Here is a 20,692-nt window from a genome sequence, read left to right as displayed (position 1 = left end):
GTTGAGTTCTTTTGAGTTGTAATTATTTAAATCAGTTTAAATGAGTTCAATTCACTTAAACTAGTTCCAACTGATTAAGGAATTAGTGGGAGATCTAGTAGTGGGGTGTAACTTGTAGTAGTGGGGTGTAACTAGCACTTCTCAACCAGTAAACTGAAGATTCACTCATAATTAACTCATGCATGTCAAATCAGAAAAAATACCCAGTTGAGATTAGAGTTCAAGGATAGTGCACTATCAGTTGTCTAATCATCTGAATTGTACAGCTGGTGCATGCAATCAGAGGAAGGCCTATGATGGATTGCCTAGTTATGGATGAGGACTTTACCAATTAAATATGGATTAATTCCCTAGGAAACTACGCAAGGAAATAGGAGCTTTTTAGGCAAAAAATTTGGCTAAGTATTGGTTGGAGCTTGTTTGTGAAGTAGTGAGACAGATTGAGATAGAGCGGAGATTGCTCGGGCTTGAGAAAAGCAATGTAATCTTCTCATATTTTCTTATTAATGAAATATACATATAGTAGGGGTTTTTAGTTGTTGCTTTCCCCGGAAAAGTATTGTGTTATGTGTGAATTAATTGCTTCTCTTTTATGCTTCGTGATTTCATCGATCATTTATTGTTTTTATCGATGAGTAGAGTATATTTAAGTCAATTATTTTAGCATATTACAATCTGCAGTTTGAATCTACAAGGAGTTTCTACATGGTATCAAGGCTGAAATCACTATAAAATAGGAGAATACGAGATTGTCTTTTGCAGGAGAAATCAAATTTGCAGCATCATACTTCAAAGCCAGCAGGATGTCATTCTACGAATGAGACTCGAATATTCCCTTGAGGGTAGTTCGAACCATATTTCTTGGAAGGACAGGATGAAGGAAGTGTTGGAAGATAATAGGCTTAAGGATTTCATAGACAAAGACATTCCTAAGCTAGTTGATGCTCAGGATCTAGCAGAGTGGAGAAAGTGTGTGGCAAAGGCCAGAAATATTATCCTAAGAGTTCGATATTATATTGTCTCAAACCTCCATGATAAGGAAAATCCATTTGCAATGTGGAAGACCTTGACAGACCTAGTTCAAAACAACAATGACCACAAGAATCTAGCATTGAAGGATAAGCTCAGAAGGATCAAGATGGAGAAGGGTAACTCAATACAAAAGTACTTGACCAAGTTCACCCAATGTCAAGATGATCTTGGAAGTGTCACTGTTACCGTTGCTGAAGAAGGTCCGGTGAGCCTAGAAATTCTAGGACTTCCCAAGAGTTGGCACAACTACCAGGACTCGAGGGAGATGCTACTAGTGTGGGATCAATTGTGATCCGACTTAGTACAGGAAGAGATTCGCCAGAACACAAATGATGGATCCTCATCCAAGCATGATGATGGGGGGAATTGTGTCTTATCTATAAAGGCAAAGAAAGGGAAGGGGATGTCATCCCATTCCAAATCAGATTCCAATCAGGGCGGCAAGAAGAAGGACATGTCAAAGATTAAATTTTTTCACTGTCACAAGTTGGGACACTATGCCATAAAGTGTCCACACAAGAAGACCGGTAAGAAGCCCTCAAGAGGAGTAGAAAGTGAAGTTCTTACTTCATGATAAGAAATTGGATTTTACCCTCATTGCTTTCATGGTGACATCGTTGATGGGTAGTGTGTGGTACCTAGATAGTGGATCCACATTCCATACGGTCGAACAAAGAGTTATTCAGTGACTCGGAGGAGAAGGACCTATAAGACACATCGAGATGGGAGATGATGGGAGTTATAGCGCGACTAACATCAGTAATATTACCTTTTAGGTTCTCCTCTCACATTAAAGATGTCATGTATGTTCTAGGTTTGAATAATAACTTGGTTTCAGGTTCCATGTTGGAGGACAGTGGCTATGATGTGATATTTAGCAAGGGAAAGGCTTTCCTTCATCACATAGCCTCAGGATAGGTGAAGAGGATCGGTGTTCAGGTGAAGAACCTGTACAAATTGGATGTATAAGACTGCATTTCTTTGAGAATTAAAGAAGAGAAGGTGTAGAGTCGAGACATCGGTGAGTTGTGGCATAGAATAATGGGTCACTTACACCATGGAGATTTGAAGATCATGCAGCAAATTCCTACAAGACTTCCCAAGGGTACACTAGAGCAGAGAGACACATTCAAAGGGTATACATTTGGAAAGTACACCAAAGCTTCCTTTCATGATAAAGGCAGTCGAGCACAAACGATCCTTGATCGAGTTCACTCATATGTGTGTGGACCATTCTCGGCAGCATCCATGTCAAAGTACATGTATTATGTAATATTTGTTGATGATTTTTCTTTTAAGTGTTGCATTTTCTTCATGCAAAAGAAAGATCAAACATTCGCTAAAATTTATGAATTTAAATCACTTTTTGAGAAAGATACTGGCAAGAAATTTAAAGCTATCAAAAGCGATAACAATGGAGAATATGTGTCGAATGAATTCAAGAAATTTTGTGCTTCGAAATTCATTCGATGGGAGTTGATAGCACCTTATAACCCACAACAGAGTGGGATGGCTGAAATGAAGAACAAAAGTATTGTGGGAGCGGCACATGTGATGTTACATGATCAGGGCCTATCATTTCACGTGTGGGGTGAAGCATGCAACACAATGGTTTATTTGCATAACAAAATCCCTCATTGAATTCTCAGGATGAGTACACCAAAGCAATTTTCTTCAAGTAAGAAATTAGATGTGGCATAGCTCGGGATCTTTGGTTCATTAATCTAGTGTCATGTTACCAAGGATGCATGGAAAAATTTAGAGCCAATAGTTGATTTAGGTATATTTGTGGAGTATACTGATACACCTCACAACTATCGAGTGTACCTTCCATCCAACAGGATGACAGTGGTTCATAGAGATGTGAATTTCGATGAAGAGAAGGCCATGAGATGTTCCCTTGAGAGGGAGCTTCAGTTACATGCAGATGAGGAGCTTTTAGCTCAAAAGGAGGAACCTCGGTATAATGTGGACCATCCACATACATAGGAGTAGAGATTGAAAGCACCCACTCATGCAAAGACTTACAAAGATGGAAGGAAGGACACCAAAGAGGCTAACAAATAGATCCATGATGTTAGATAGAATGTGGGAGCACCCACATCACAGCGCAGGAAGAGGAGGTCACCAGATAGGTACGCTCACTACATGGCTTTAATGAGCGAGATTATAGAGATTGAGCCATCCTCATTCAAGCAAGCAATGCAACAACCAGTTTGGGTTTATGCCATGGTTGAGGAGTATGAATCCATTAGTAGAAACAATGTTTGGGAAGTGGTCCCAAGACTAGTAGACAAGTCAATGGTGAGTTCCATATGGCTTTACAAGGTAAAGCAAGTAGCAGATGGGAGTGTGGAGAAACACAAGACCATATTTTTGGCAAGATGATTCTCTCTGGTGGAGGAAATTGATTATGATGAGACCTTTGCTCTAGTATTAAGGTTCTCTTCAATCAAATCTATTCTCGCACTATCAGCATTGATAGGATGGAAGATACATCATATGGATGTGAAGACAGTATTCCTCAATGGTATGGTTTAGGAAGAGGTGTATATTGAGTAGCTAAAAGCATTTGAGACCTTTAATAGAGAGTCGCATGTCTGCAGACTCAAGCGAGCACTGTATGGACTAAAACAAGAACCATGTTCTTGGTACACTAGGATTGAAAGTTATTTCACGAGGATTAAAAGAACCTTTACCACATTGTGGTTGAAGGTAAATTGTTGATTATAGTATTATATGTCGATGATTTGATTCTAACAAGTGCTGAGAAGCTAATAAAATCTTGCAAAGAGGATCTTGCAAGAGAATTTGAGATGAAGGACTTGGGGTTCATGCATTAGTTTCTTGGTATGGAAGTTTGGCAAGGAGATGAGAAACTATTTGTCTCTCAGGTAAAGTATGCCAATGAGATATTGAAGAAGTTCCACATGGAGAGAAAAAAACCCATGGAGCCTCCTCTAGCAAGTAACTAGAGAAAGTGGGATGCTACTTCAAGTGAAGTATTGAACGCTACTATTTATAAACATCTTGTGAGTTCACTTATGTATTTGGTGAACACACGACCGAACATGTGTTTTGCAGTTAACCAGCTTAGTCAAGTCATGGTTAAGCCAACCAAACTCTTTTGGAAGGCACCTAAACATGTGTTGAGATACCTTAGATGCACCACTTAGTTTGGTCTTTGGTACAAATGGGTAGAGGGAGTGAAGCTTCAAGGCTTCACAGATGCAGATTGGGCAGGGAGTCCATCCGATAGAAAGAGCACATCAGGGGGAATCTTCAGTATTTGGTCCGCAATAGTTTCTTAGTACAGTAGGAAGCAGATATTAGTGGCACTGAGTTCAATAGAAGCAAATTCCATGGCCGCTAGTAAAGCATCTTGTGAGGCTATATAGATGAGAAAGATCCTTGTTGGGTTATTTGGTCAACAAATGGATCCTATAGTGATTTATTGTGACAATCAGAGTTGTATCAAACTCTCTTAGAATCTAGTTTTCCATGATTGGTCCAAGCATATCGACATCTAATATCACCATCTATGAGATTATGTGTAGAGGAGAATCACGTTGCTGGAGTACATTCCTACAGAGGAAAAAGATGCAGATATTTTGGTAAAGGCATTATCAATATGAAAATTCGAGTTTCATAGAGGCAGTATCGGGGTAGCAACTAATCCCTTTCTTGTTGAGAGGGATTGTTGAAAAATGCAACAAGAAAATCCTATTTTAATTCTTTCCTTGAATTAAATTAGGAATTAAATTCTAATTCTAATTCTCGTAGGAACTTGTAATAGTTAACTAAGTTAATTTGACTTAGTTGGCTCAGTTAATTCGAGTTGGGAGTCTATCAAGAGTCATGTAGAGTGGTTCCTAAATTTTAGGGGCCCAAGTTGAGTTCTTTTGAGTTGTAATTATTTAATTTAGTTTAACTAGGTTAAATTCAATTAAACTAGTTACAACTAATGGAGGAATTAGTGGGAGATCCAACAGTGGGGTGTAACCTAAAGTAGTGGGGTGTAACCAACACTGCTCAACTAGTAAATTGAAGATTGACTCATAACTAACTCATGCATGTCATATCAAAGAAATACCTAGTTGAGATTGGAGTTCAGGGATAGTGTACTATCATTTGTATAATCATCTAAATTTTATAGGTGGTGCATGAAATAAAATGAAGGCCTATGATGGATTGTGCAATTATGGATGAGAAATTTCCCAATTAAATATGGGCTAATTCCCTATGAAACTTCACAAGGAAATAGGATCTTGGCAGACATCATATTTGGCTAAGTATTGGCTAGAGCTTGTTTGTGATGTAGTGAGACAGATTGAGATAGTGCAGACGCTGCTCGGGCTTGAGAAAAGCATTGTAATCTTCTCATATTTTCTGATTAATGCAATATACAAATAGCGGGGGTTTTTAGCTTTGGCTTTCCCCAAAAAATTATTGTGTTATGTGTGATTGAATTCTTTCTCTTTTATACTTCATTATTTCATTGATCATTTATTGTTTCCACTAATGAGTAGAGTAGATTCAATTAAAAAAATTTAGCATATTACAATTTGCAACTTCAATCTACAAGAAGTTTCTACAAGTGTTATGTCTATTTTACAGTGTTGATTAGTTTATGTATTATTGAAAGAAAGATGAAATGAATATAACAAAATTGGATTATATACGTTCTTTATTTGAATATCGTTATGGGAATTTAAAACTTGAATTTCGTAGGAAGAGAAATAACTGCTATAAAATATCAATGTTACTCAGTGAAAAATAAATAGATTGAATAGAGACTATCATTTTTGTTTTTATTTTAATAACAGAAAAAGCAGAGTAACTCTGTATTTTTTTAAGAGTAGAGAGCTTTCACAAATATATGAGAAAGTAAATCAAACATATTATATATAAATATAGACATATAAGCAGCCTCAAGTTCAATTACTCTAGGTTTATCAATCTTTAAATATAGATAAACTGTATTTCTTGGGCTTAATTGCATTAGAAATAACACTTACCATAATAGTACGAAATCCTATAGCAAAAAGGAAAAATATTAAAGAAACTATGTAAATTGTTTTGATTCAACCAACATTTTCTGTAATAAAGAATACAGGGAAAAATTAATAATTTTCTTTAAAAATAAAAGTAGAGAAAATACATTGGAAAATAATTTGAAGCGGAGATGGAAATGAAAACTCAAAAGACTCTTTAGGATAATGTATAAATGGATACATGAGAGCGGAATATAGAAATGTAATTCATTTACATAAATATTTACATGTTAATGTACAGGAGAACTATTAATTAGCAATTACATCTAAAGTAAGAACTGGTTAGAGTTCCATAAAGTAATTATAAATTTCCTAGAGATATCATTTACATGTGTTAATGATGAGGGAGAAGATTCAATATTTAGAGCAATTCCAAGAGTTATTTCAATGAGGCAAATTTCTGCCTTGCAACTGAAGAAATGTGCTCACAAAGGTTTTTAAATGTTTGTTGTTTAGATTGAAGACTTAGCTGAAAACAAGCACAAACCATCTTTAGAATATTACTCCATGTTACAACAATTCAAATATGTTTTTCTTGAGGAGATATCGCGATTTCCCCCAAGAAGAGATATTGATTTTACTATTGGACTCATTCCAATAGTTGTTTTGGTGTCCAAGATCCCTATAGAATGAGTATTCCTAAGTTAATGGAATTGAAAATTTGATTACAAGATTTATTGGATAAAGATTACATAAAGCCTAGTGTGTCTCCTTGGCCTGCACCAATTTGTTTGTCAAAAATAAGGATGGGAGAATAAGGCTTTGTATTGATTATAGACAGCTAAATAAAATGACAATTAAAAACAAATATCCCCTACCCTAAATTGATGATTTGTTTGATCAAGTTCAAGGAGCATCAATCTTTTCAAAAATCGATTTAAGTTGAGGATATCATCAAATAAGGATAAGGGATGAAGATATTCACAAGACAACATTTAGAATAAGATATTGACACTATGAAATTGTAGTGTGTCCATTTGGACTCACTAATGCACCAACAACTTTCATGTGCTTGATGAATAGTGTGTTGAATCCTTTTCTTGAAAAAAATCATAGTATTTATAGATGATATTCTAGTTTACTCTAAGTGTGAAGAACAACATTATCAACATTTGCAGATTGTTCTTAAAAATCTTAGGGAGAATTATTTGTATGCTAAGTTTAGCAAATACTCATTCTATCAAAGAAAAAGTTCAATATTTAGTGTATATAGTGTCAAAAGAAGGGATTGTTCTGGATCCATAAAAGATTATAGCTATTATGGAGTGGCCATTACCTAGAGATGTAGTTGATTTGAGGTCATTTATGGGGATTACAGGTTACTACAAAAGCTTTATATAAGGTTTTTCTAAGCTAGCATATCTTATTACTACTTTACAAAAGAAGGGGATAAAACTTGAATGGAATCAAAAGTGTCAGGACAGTTTTGAGAAGCTGAAGAAACTATTAACTACAACTCCTATCCTGGAATTAGTTGATCTGAATAAAGAGTTTGTTGTGTGCACGAATGCTTGTAAAAAAGGTTTGGGAGGTGTATTTATGCAAGATGGTCATGTAATAATTTATGAGTCCAAAAATCTCAAGGATCATAAAAAGAATTGTTGATCCCCTATTTTGCCCCTATTACTATCAGTTCAATCCCCATTTTGACCTTTTTTTTGGCACTGTGAAACCTACTTCTTTGCTAAGTTTACTATCCTAATCTTGTCCCAATCCCCATTCGAGGTAAATATTCTTTTGATTGCATCTGGGATTTGTTGGTAGATTTAAGTGAATATAAGTAGCATATTCTCAAACTAACTCATTCTTGTAATTTAGTGTAGACTTCTCAACAAAATGTGCAGGACAATACTAGAAGAAGCGGTTGAGGAACCATGACTCTCTATTTCAGTACTCAAAGTCCACATGCGGATTGGCACTCAAACAACGCAATGGGGAAGGGATCATACGTTGCTGGATGGGGAGATCGAGCCAACCATGAGAAGAATGCATCCGATCTCAAAATCTTTGTGCTCCTTCCTTTAGATATAGCATGCACTAAGTTGGGGTTTGGTTACGAGAATGTTCATCAATTCGAGCCAACAGTTCAAACCAACTTGTTTTGAAGGAATAATATTGTTCAACTGTTATGAATTGTTATTTTTAAGTTTAAATTCTAACTATAATCGAATGCCTATAAAAGGCAGGGATGTAATATGTCAGGAGCATGTCGAACCTTTGAAATATTTTGTTGTGTAACCATGATTTAAGTTCTAATATAAGTCTATTATGATGCTCTTGCTCTGAATTCTAGTGGAATGTGTTGAATGGAAATCTGATGCTCAAGTTTTAACTGTGATTGCAACCATTTCATTACTGTAAGTTTAAAAGCCCCCAGGTGTGCTTGGGCCCACCCATCTAGGTTAGCTCTGTATTTTTCATTGACAGTGTCACTGTGAAACGAGTGCAGTTAGTTTCCTTTTCCATTATGAGTCAGTTTAATTGCACTTTTTTGTTTGATTGATTACTGAATACATGTGTGTGAATTATTGCGAGGTGCTTGTTATTGACAGAGTGGCAATTAGATTTTGGCATGAACTTTGTGTGCCTTCCAAACCAGAGTTGTACCCTTTCCTTGACTTACTCTAATCTTAGACACATCGTATCGTCGCTTGCTGAGTAGATGGAATTAGTACCTGTGGACAATGCCAGAATAAGTCTTTAAATTCTTTAACACCATCTTAATTGATTAAAGACAGGCTCAGTTTATCCACCAAACCTACCTTTGTTTCTCTGGGAAGACCGTTTCGAATCAATTCCTTGACTAAACTATAGCACGGAGTAGGCAACCCAAATTAGGTAAATGTTGCATTGATTGTTCAAAATGTTATAAAATATTTGGTTGAAATGAATTGAATTAATGACCAAGGTAGGAAATCACATTATTTGTATAGATGATTGATTGGAATTCATTTCGTTTCATCTCATTCAATGAACTATCGAGTCAATGTGTTGTGGGTTGGTAACAAAACATTGCAGGGAACGATTTGTGTATGATTAGCTACTGAAGACTAATTCTTTAGTTTACCTCCCCTGTTCATGCAACTGCCAATTTCATTAGCCCACTGAAACGATTACTCTGCCCTGTTTTTGTGCAATAATTAGTCTCATTTGAATGATTGATATTTTCTTGGTTCATAAGTTCTGCTTATTCACTGTGTTGTTAAATCATTGCTTAAATTTGCAGCAACATATTGGTTGTGAGTAAGGATATTCATAAGTTAGGATTGGTGTGATCCCATAAAATATTTAAGTACAGTTCCTTGAATTTGTGTGATGACATAGCTGTGCGTTAAGCAGATAGCATTAATATTGCTTTCATTAATCAAATCCTGTAAGCAGTTAATTTGAAGATGGGACAATAAGTAAGTGATAGAGTAAGACAGAGTAAATCCTCCAAATTAGTACTTAACTCCTGAGTCTTGATAAGGGAACATTAAGTACAGAACAATTGTTTTAGCAAAGCGCTACTAGGATAGACTACTCATTTGCTTACAAGTTGGATGGTTATAAATTGCTTCAGGAATGAATTGTTATTTACAATCAAGAATTTAATCAGTTGGGTAGTTATTAGTACAGGTTGTTTGATTATTTCAAGTAAGAACTGCTATTATCATAGGATGTTCGTTAAGGAATGATTGAGTGGTTTTTCACATAGGAAGTCTGGTACCAGCATTCAGAGACTTGATTGACATTGTTTGGTGTGGATAAAATTCTGTTTTCTAGAGATACATAGTTGAGTATAGATTTGAATACTAGAATTTGTAAAGGTTTTAGATTAAATTTGATTGTTGTGTTTTCTCTTGACAATTAGATGATTTGATTTATGAATAGTTATCATTCCATAAATTGTAAAAATGAAATCATCAAACTTTGACCTAGCCCTGAACAAGAGAGCGCAAGGCAATTTGTGTTTACGAACCTCGGGTTGAAAATTAATATTAAGGGATTCAATCTGATCATTTAAATCTCTCAACATTTTGGCTTCGTTGCCGAGGAAGCTATCATTTCTTATTCATGTTGTTCGAATAGGGGAAATAATGAGGAAAGAATATACACACATTCAGTTATACATTGACCAATAAAGATTCATAACTAACTAGAAACTGAAACCAAACACATGCATAAACACACAGGATTTATGTGGTAAAACCTTGATAGGGTGTCAAGGAAACATCCGCGGGGCAAGGGATTGGAATCTCTATTAATTCAACAATGATTCTCCACGATTACATAACTTGGGAATTCACTAGTTTTATACAAGCCTCCTCCATTACATAACTGCTATTTCAGTATAGAACTAACTAGTTACATTTTTACCCAATTTTACATAATTCATTGTCAAACTTCAAACAAACTCCACCTTGACAACAATTTTCCTAATCCATTGCCCATGCCCATTCATCATCTTTTCTGCAAGCGAAGAGAAACTAAACACCATCGCAGCTTCTCTACCATAACTGGCTTTGTGAATATGTCTGCACAATTCTCTCGCGTATGGACCTTTTGAAGAGCTACTTTTCTGCCATCGATCACATGTCTCAGAAAATGATACCTTACATCAATATGCTTGGTTCTACTGTGATAAGCAGGATTTGTAGCCAAGTGAATAGCACTTTGACTGTCACAAAGTACATTCACTTTCTCCTACGTCCTTCCAATCTCATCAAGCAGACCCTTTAACCAGATTGCTTCTTTACTGGCATCTGAAGCAGGTATATATTTTGCTTCGATAGTGGACAATGCAACTGTTTCTTTAAGCTTTGACATCCAACTAATTGCTCCACCTACAAGAGTAAAGACATAACCTGTAGTAGATCTTCTTTTGTCCAAATCACCTACATAGTCAACATCTACATATCCGCGGACTGATCCTTCACTACCATTAAAGATGATGCAATGGTCACTTGTGCCTCTTAGATATCAAAGCACCCATTTCACTACTTGCCAATGTTCTTTAGCTGGATTTGCCATGAACCTACTAACAACTCCAACTGCATGTGAAATGTCAGGTCTTGTAGATACCATCGCATACATTAAGTTGCCTACAGCATTTGTATATGGTACATGAGACATATACTGCTTTTCTTCATCAGCTCTAGGACTCAAAACTGAAGAAAGCTTAAAATGGGAAGCTAGTGGAACATTAACAGGTTCACATAGTTCATAGAGAACTTTTCAAGTACTTTCTCCACATACTTCTGCTATGATAACCAAAGCTTACCATTTTTCCTGTCTTTGTGTATCTCCATGCCCAAGATATGTTTTGCTACTCCAAGATCCTTCATATCAAATGTCATAGAGAGTTGAGCCTTTAACCTATTGATCTCTTCCATGCTTTTGCTTGCAATAAGCATATTGTCAACATACAAAGCTAAGATAATGAATATGCCATTGAAACTTTTGAAGTATACACAATGATCATACTCACTTCTTATAAAGTTCTGGATCACCATGAAGGAATCAAACTTCTTGTACCATTGTCTGGGAGACTGCCTCAGACCATACAATGATTTCCTGAGCTTGCAAACTAATCTTCTGTTGCGACCTTGTACAAAACCTTCTGGTTGTTCCATATATATCTCTTCATTCAAATCACCATGTAGAAAATTTGTTTTAACATCTAACTATTCTAACTCAATATTAAGTAACGTAGTTAGTGCCAACACAGTATGAATAGAAACAAGTTTTACAACTAGAGAAAATATCTCATGAAATTCTATACCTTCAACCTGAGAGTACCCTTTTGCTACCAGTCTCGCCTTATACCTTTCGATACTTCCATCAACTTTCCATTTCAATTTGAAGACCCACTTGCATCCAACAACACTTCTCCCTTCAAGAAGCTCCCCAAGATCCCAGGTATTGTTCTTGGCTAAGGAATTCATTCCCTCTGCCATAGTCATTTTCCATTTTTCGCTATCTGTATCATCTACTGCTTCATGATAACAAGAAGGTTCCCCATCTTTAGTAATCAAAGCAAAAGATGAAGCACAATCTTCATACCTTTTGGGAGTTTTTCTTTCCCTTGTAGACCTTCTTAGAGCGACTGGTTGTTGAACTAGTTCAGAAGCTTCAACAGCTTCCTTTGTGTCTTCAACACCTTTTTCTCCAAAAGTCTCTCCTTCCTTTTGACTGTCACCGAAAGGTCTAGCCTCCAAATGAACTCGTTGATTTGGCGATCCCTGTTCCTGTTCAATTCTTTCAACATTTGATTTTAAAAGAAAAGATTCATCAAATGTTACATCTCGACTAATGACTATCTTCCGCAATGTAGCATCCCACAACCTGTATCCTTTCACTGCATAGTCATCCCCAACAAAGACATAACACTTAGATTTTGGATCTAATTTTGAACGCTGATATTTAGGAATAAGAGAATAAGCATCACAGCCAAATATCCTCAAATGTGAATAATCACAAGACTGACCTGTCCAAACTTCTTCAGGAATTTTACAATTAATTGCTACTAAAGGTGATTTGTTAACCAAATAACAAGCAGTAGATACTACTTTTGCCCACAAGTCCTTTTACAAGTTAGCATTGTTGATCATGCTTCTGGCTCTTTCCATAAGAGTTCGATTCATACGCTCAGCAGCACCATTTTGCTGAGGAGTATAAACAGCAGTTTTGTGTCTAATAATTCCCTCATCCTTACAGTATTGTTCAAATTCAATTGAAGTGAACTCACCACCATTTTCAGTTCCTAAACATTTAATAGATTTGCCTGTTCTTTTCTCTACCATTGCTTTAAATTGTTTAAAGACATTGAATACATCAGCTTTCTTTTTTAGCATAAAGACCCAAACTTTACGGGAGAAATCATCAATAAATCTTAAAAAATATAGAGCACCTCCATATGACACAACAAGGGATGGTCCCCACATATCAGAATGAATATAGTCTAAAATATCTTTATTATTATGATTTCCAACTTTAAATCTCTATTTACACTGTTTTCCATACACACAAAGTTTACAGAAATCTAACTTCAAGGATTTCAGATTGGGAAGAGATTTACATTTCATCAGTATCTGAAGACCTTTCTCGCTCATATGACCTAATCGTTGATGCCATAGATGAGTACCTGCTTCTTCCTTTTCTGACGCAACCACTGCTTCACTGACCTGAGTACTTCCTTTTAACCTATAAAGATTTCCGGCCTTTTTTTCTTTCATAACCACTAGGGCTCCTTTAGAGACTTTCAAGACGCCATCCTGACCTGTAAACTTATAACCATCTGAATCCAACACACCCAAAGAAATCAAATTTTTCTTCAAATCATGTACATGTCTAACACTAGTTAATGTTCTAACTGTGTTATCATACATCTTAATCCTGATATTTCCCATCCCAACAGTCTGACATGACACATTATTACCCATAAACACAGAACTACCGTTTACATTTTCATACGAAGTAAACCAATTTCTATGTGGGCACATGTGATGAGGAGCACCAGAGTCTAACAGCCAACTTTCTAAACCTTGAGAGACATTACATTCAGGTGAAGTTTCATCTATCATACATAATTCTTCAGCAGATAAAACTTCGTCTATCTTACCTGAATCGACCTAATTCGCTTCCTTCTTTAGGTTATCGGATTCTTTCCGTTTCCAATAGTCTTTCTTCAAGTGTCCAATTTTATTGTAGTGCCAACATTTTTCCTTACACTTCTTTCCCTTCGATTTAGATCTAGAAGACCCCCTTGGTTTTTCCCCTCTCTCTTTTGAGCATCCTCTAGCTACCATGGCTTCTGATGCAGTTGTTTCAGTACTAGATTTTCTTCATACTTCTTCAAATAGGAGAGCTCCCATGACAGATTCAAACTTCAAAGAATCAATAGTGCTCAAGATGATTGAAGTTACAAAGTGATCCCATGATTCGGACAGAGAACACAGCAAGGTTATGGCTTTATCTTCATCCTGAATTTTAACTTCAATATCTGTTAATTGGCATATAAGTGTATTAAAAACATTCAAATGTTCTGCAACTTTTGAACCTTCTTTCATTCGAAGACTGTACAACTATCTTTTCAGATAAATTATGTTGGTTAATGATTTTGTCATATAGAGTTTTTCCAGTTTTTCCCACAATCCGGAAGCTGTAGTCTCTTCAACAATATTGAAGAGAACTTCATCCGCCAAGCATAACTAGATGGTACTGAGAGCTTGGGCATCCAAGTCCTCCCAGTCTAAATCAGTCATAGTTGCAGGTTTCTTAGTTTTCCCATCCAATGCCTTGTGCAACCCTTGTTGCACAAGCAGATCCCTAACCTTTAGTTTCCAAAGAGCAAAATTGCTCTTACCAGTGAATTTCTCCACCTCGAATTTTGCATTTGACATCTTGGCCATTTATTTCCTCCTAGGGTTTTGTTCTTTCAACTAGGGTTTCTTAAAAAAAATATTTCAATTGTCTTCTTCCAACAAAGGATTTCCAAGTTTTAACGCTTACTACTTCAATTTTCTTGAAAAATTTCACAAATTGACTTTAAAAAACCTACAATATTTTCTGAAAATTATTTTTGTTAATTTCAGTTTCCTGAAAGGAAAAACCTTTGATTTTTCGATTCAAAGAAAACCCTTTACCAAACCTTGAATTTATTCAACAATTGTTGGAAAAAAATACCCAGTCTTTCATGCAGCTTTGACCAGTGTCTTCTTTCTTGCAAACTGCTCTTCAAGCTCTGAACAATGCACTGCTGGCAATGGGTCTGGCTTTTTCAACCAATACGCATAAAATACAGCCTCTTCGTAAGACGCAAACGGGCCTCCTTGCCAATCCAAGCAACGTCTCAGCAGTCAGGCAGAGGGTCCACGCAAGCTTTCACCAACGTGTTCTTCTGGGCAGCAGTCAGACTTCCTCGACTAGCAAGCAGAGGACATGGTCTCCCAACGTATTTTATTTTTTCTCCGTAGTGGCAGTGCACGCAGAGATAGGGTTTGGCTGCTTCAAGCTGTCACTAGCGTCTCCTCCTCTCCTTCACATAGGGAAGCAGATGAGCACGCAACAGTGGTGTCTTCCTTGATGCAATTGTAACTTCACACACAGGGCAGCAGATTAGAGCCTGCATATAGAGATAAAGGGGGCAATCTGCGTGGAAAATCATGGAATGACCTACGTGAATGCGTGAAGAGGAAGTGCTGGAATGACCTGCATGAATGCGTGAAGAGGAAGTGTTGTCCCTACGTGCTGCCTGCATGGAAGTTCCCATCTGCTGCCCTACGTGTGAAATTACTCTGCTCTACTCTGCGTGAAGGGGAGGCATCGGCCTGAGTAAAGAGAAAGGAGGACGCAGGAATTGTATAGAACTAACTAGTTACATTTTTACCCAATTTTACATAATTCATTGTCAAACTTCCAACAATTTAGCTAACCATTATTATCAAAGTTTAAAGATCTTGTAGGACTGTCAGAGGGTGGAGAGAGTAAGGTAGGACGTGAGTGAAGAGCCACGCATCCACTTTTGTTTGGATTGCTCCAAAGTTTGACCAATCACTGCTTGTTCTTGATTTCTATTTTCCTTTATCTTTAGGCATAGAAGTACAGGTAGACCTAGGGATAGTAAAGGTAGATTTATTTCAATTTCTAAATTTCCTACAACTTTTGGATCAGTCAATATACCTGTTTTAACCGTTGTTAATCAATATGCAGATCTAAGAAAATAAGGAGGAAGTGTTGATGCCAACATGGTTTCGAATCAGGAATTCTTTGACCAATAAGGAAGGATCATTCAACAGGTTGTCTTTGACAACCCTATAGAAGAACCAGTAGAATAGCCAAACCCCTTGGACAAGCAGTCCACCAACATCTATTGTATTCCAATACCCCCGGTCCACACCATAATTAGAAAACCCCACCAGGTACCTATCGCAAATATGGAACATGCAGATGGTGAGGACAGAAACCATGATGAATGCAATGAAGAAGGGGAAGGCCCTAGACGGAATATTAAACTGTTTGGAGGAAACGAAGAAGAAGAAGAAGTCACTTTCGGGTTCCCTATCTTGGATGTGACTCACGACGTCAACATGAAGAACATTCCGATGGCATCTCTACCACTATTCTATGGTAAATCATCTGAAGATCCTGATGCTTTTCTCTTTGAATTCGATATTTTATGTCGTAGTTATAATTACTATGAAGATGCACTTAAACTCAAATTATTTTATGCCACATTAAAAGATGTGGCCCTTAGGTGGTTCATGAATCTAGGGCAGCATACCATATACACATGGGATGACATGAGGTCAACTTTTCTTAAAAAATATCAAGATTTCTATAAGAACAGGGACATCAGTGATATCCTTAGGATGTAGCAAACTGAGGAAGAAAACCTAGAAGAGTATCTTGAGACATTCTTGCAGAACTTTCATAAATCCTGTGGAAGCACCCTAGACCAAAAAGTCATCAGAACTATGTTCTTAGAAGGGCTACGAGACAATTGCATAGAAACATTGAACTTGCGTAGTGGTGGGGACATTTACGAGAAATCATTTGCTGAAATCCTTGACCTTTGTCATACCTACTCTAGAAGCCAAGCTAAAGTAGGTAAAAAGCTTCATGAACTTCGAGACAATTCTCAAGACTATGTGCAAAAGAAGACTTCAGCTAATGTTGTCACCAAAGTTGAGCTGGGGACCTATTAGAGAATTTCAAAACTAACATCTTGAATACAATCAGCGACCATCTTGACACCATGAAAATCAACAGCATGAGGATAAAAAGGTAGCCATGGCAATCTTTTGTCTAAGTGTAGGCATAAACATGTAGAGAGGGAATGTCCTCTAAATTCCATAGAATTCTGTGGGATCTGCACTCTAGAGCACCCAACCGAGAAGTGCCCATCACTTCCCCATCTACAGGGCATTTACAAAGGTAATACCAAAACCCTTGACCAAGTTCAAACAGCCAAAAGACCCACCTAAAAAGGTCAAAGTCAGAGTTCGTTTCCAAACTCAAATTTTCAAGGGTATAGCCAAACCCAACCTTGGACCTTTCCTGCATCCTACCCCCCTTGGGTTGCTCAACAACCACAAGGTACTGCTTGGAACCATAATTGGAGAATGAGTTATTATGTTACCAACTATCAACCCCAATTCTACACGCCTTATCCAAATATGCCGAGCACTTCATATAATCCATCTATGCAAACTTATCAGCAAGCATATAACCCTAACATATATCAACAACCTACACAGCTGCCACCTCCTCTGCATCAATTATTGCTAGCGCCTGCCAACACAACACCTCCTATACATCAATTATTTCCTGCACCTACTAACACACCCCCCCAATAGGCACGAGCTAATATAAACCCACCACGACCTACACAACTACCTACACAACCCGTACCTAACCCAAATCACAACAAGACACCTCAACCTGTGCAAAACATAGATATGCATCCCTTTCCTACATACATGATCACGACCATGTCTGTGAATGAAATCTAATTGCGATCAGGAAAAATAGTGAATAAAGGGAAATTGATTATGGTTATTCAAGAAGAGATGCCCTCCCCATCATTCGAAAAACATTCACAAAATGAAAACCGACAAACAACGGAAAAAAGATTTAACTGAACCACCATACCCGGAGAGACTAATAGTAAGGAAAGAAGAGGTCATGCTTGAATATGACCTAGAAAACAAGCTTAGAAATTTCTGTATTAAAATTCCACTTTTACAAGCAATCTGAGACATCCCTATATACACTAAAATTTTCAAGGATCTCTGCATCAAGAAGCCAAAGAGAAAAGGGAATAAAAACTAGAATGTCAAAATTATGAGTCAAATATCCACGATGATTTCAGATATGCCTGCCAAATACAGTGACCCTAGGAACCCTATCGTCACTTTCGAAATAAATGGAGTGCTTTTGCCAAATACTCTTGTAGATTTAGGGGCTGAAATAAATGCAATGACTTATGAAATAATGACATCACTATAGCTGCCTGGGCTGAAAACCACCCCTATCCTTTTAGAGATGGCAGAAAAATCTGTTGTCAAACCAATAGGATCCTTGGAAGATATAGTAGTCACTATTTCCTCCTGGAAATCCTATAGAATTTGTAATCATTTCTCCAAAAATCTCTAGACTTGGACACCCCGTGGTCCTAGGAAGGCCATGGCTGGAAACTGCGGATGCCGTCATCGGATGTAGAAATGGGGAAATGATTATTTCAAATGGTTCTCACAATCAAACGTTGTCCATCTTTCCACCTGCTCAAACAGTTGTTGAAGTACCAGTAAGGCTTGAAAATCCTTATGGAGACAATGACTACATGTTTCCATTATTAACATTAGATCAGTCTAGAGGTCTCCAGGAACACTCTGATGAGCATGCTTTGCAGCAGTTTCTAGCTGATAGTTCTTGCATCAATTATCCCATCTCGTTTAATGGTTATCAGCTTGTGTTTAGTGATGAGTTTTAGGAAACCTACCATCTAGCCATCTTCTCCTCATTTGCAGCCATGGAAGGGAGCCAGGAGCTCACCACAGAACTTGTGGAAATATTTGAAGGGAAAAATCTACATATTGGCATAGGATTGACTGCAAAACAAAAGCAGCAGTTGATGAGTATGGTTCGAGAACAAACCAGAGCATTCGCATGGGATTACTTGGATATAAGAGGTATACATCCAGACACTTGCATCCATCATATTTACACGAACGAAGAAATGAGACCTATTCGGCAGCTGCAAAGGCGGATGAACCCAGCATTGAAGGATATCATTAAAGAAGAGCTTCAGAAACTTTTGGCTTACCCCATTTTCGATAGCAAGTGGGTATCACCTCTAGTAGTAGTCCAAAATAAGAATGGAAAATGGTGGATCTGCATCGATTACAGAGAATTAAACAAGGCCACGCTGTGCAATTATTTTCCATTTCCTTTTATTGACCAAGTTTGTTGGCATTATGATATAGGTGTTGTCCTTGATGGCAACTCACTCAGATGAAAGATTACAGTACATCATGTCAATAGCAAATAATTATAGATCAAACTACAAAAAAAGAAGAGAGAGAGGTATAAGCAGGTTCACCTTGACCAAGCAATGTGTACACGCAGGTTCACTCAACACAAGTAGCGTATACGTACACACGAACTTTCACAAAAGGAAAAGCATGTATATCATGGAAAACTAATTTTTGGTTTGAGGTATTTGGTCTAGGGTATTTTGATCCAAGGTATTGGTCCAAGGTATTTTGTCTGAGGTATTGACCCTAAGTATTTGGTCCATGGTATTGGTCCTAAGTGGTTTTGGTCCATGGTATTGAGAAAGGCGTAAAACTATATAAGGAAGAGAATATCATTAGGCCAGGTGTGCAAGTATAGAATATTTGATGAAGTGTGAGATCTAGTATGCAGGTTATTGGCTTATGGTTTTGTGCTTGATCTGAACCAAGGATGAACCTTAGCGGTTGATGAGGGATAAGATCTAATGATGGATCGGGATCTTAAGACTTGAAAAGAATTATCATTATGTGGTTTGATCATATATAGTCTAGATCTGAATACTGACACATGTGTTATTCTGTAAATATTGTGATCTGGGTATAACTGAAGTCTGGAATAGTTGCAAAATTATGAATTAATACATGCAGATGTGTACACTGGTTGGATTTGATAAAAGCGCATATACATGCTGGTTTGACACATGGAAGTAGCGTATACCTTATGAAGTATGTTTCAATTGTTTCTGTTTACTATTGCAGAGTTCTGGGTTCTACTTTGGGTTCTGGTGACTGTATTTTGGTGACAGTATTCTGAATTATCAGAGTGATTTTGATTTGCTACAGTGACGATGGGTTGTCAAGGTGATTGATAGACTCAGTTGTGGTTAATTCAGAAAATGATGATTGGATTTCAATGATTGGTTGATGCAGATGTATTTGATGATTGTATTACAGTTATGATGTTGTTGATGGATCTAGTCTGAAAACTTATGAAACGTGGTCCTCGAAGGAAGAAAGAAGGTCGTAGCCTTTTGTAGGTCGTCACCTACATACTAGTAAACATATCGGCTAGTACAAGAGCTAGGGGGTAGTAGCTCCCTTCCAGTAGAAGTTGGAGAATGAGAGAAGATTGTAACCTTTTGCAGGTAGAAGCCTGCGTACTAGTATGAGCCAGCACCAGTACAAAATTGTAAACAGATTTTCTTATTATAAAAAGAAGACAGAGACGACAGCAGTAGGTGGTTTTTACCCACATTGGGTTTCCACCTTATATCATGGTGTTCATGTGTGTTGCTTATGTGTGATGCTTTATTATGCTTTTACTCACTGTCTAATAAATCTCTGATATACTAGTTAAAGTTCAATGCATGATAAATTGGCTAAATCAAAAGTTCTCTGCATATACATTGGTTTCTTTAAGTACAGTATCATGTACACGCTAGTTCACTTAGCTGAAGTAGCATATATAAATATGTTTGGGAAATAAAATTATTGATCTGATAATATTGATTCACCCCCCCTCTCAGTATTATTTCCAAAAATTGGTATTAGAGCAGGTCCTTCAAAAGAAGCTTGATCGCTGAAGGGAGATCCATCATCATGAGTAAT

The 20,692-nt window shown here is 37.1% G+C and overlaps 1 pseudogene; it reads left to right on the top strand.

Annotated features, from left to right (window-relative positions):
• LOC149255190 (uncharacterized) overlaps positions 1-18,561 on the top strand; it is a 180,311-nt pseudogene extending 161,750 nt beyond the window's left edge.
• The last annotated feature ends 2,131 nt before the right edge of the window (positions 18,562-20,692 follow it).

Source organism: Pinus tabuliformis, chromosome 7 (genome assembly GCF_031772625.1).
Source record: "Pinus tabuliformis cultivar Carrire ecotype Pingquan chromosome 7, CPIR1, whole genome shotgun sequence".
Classification (NCBI taxonomy): Eukaryota; Viridiplantae; Streptophyta; class Pinopsida; order Pinales; family Pinaceae; genus Pinus; species Pinus tabuliformis.
The sequence above is the reverse complement of the archived record's forward strand: the minus strand, read 5'-3'. Positions and strand labels throughout refer to the sequence as shown.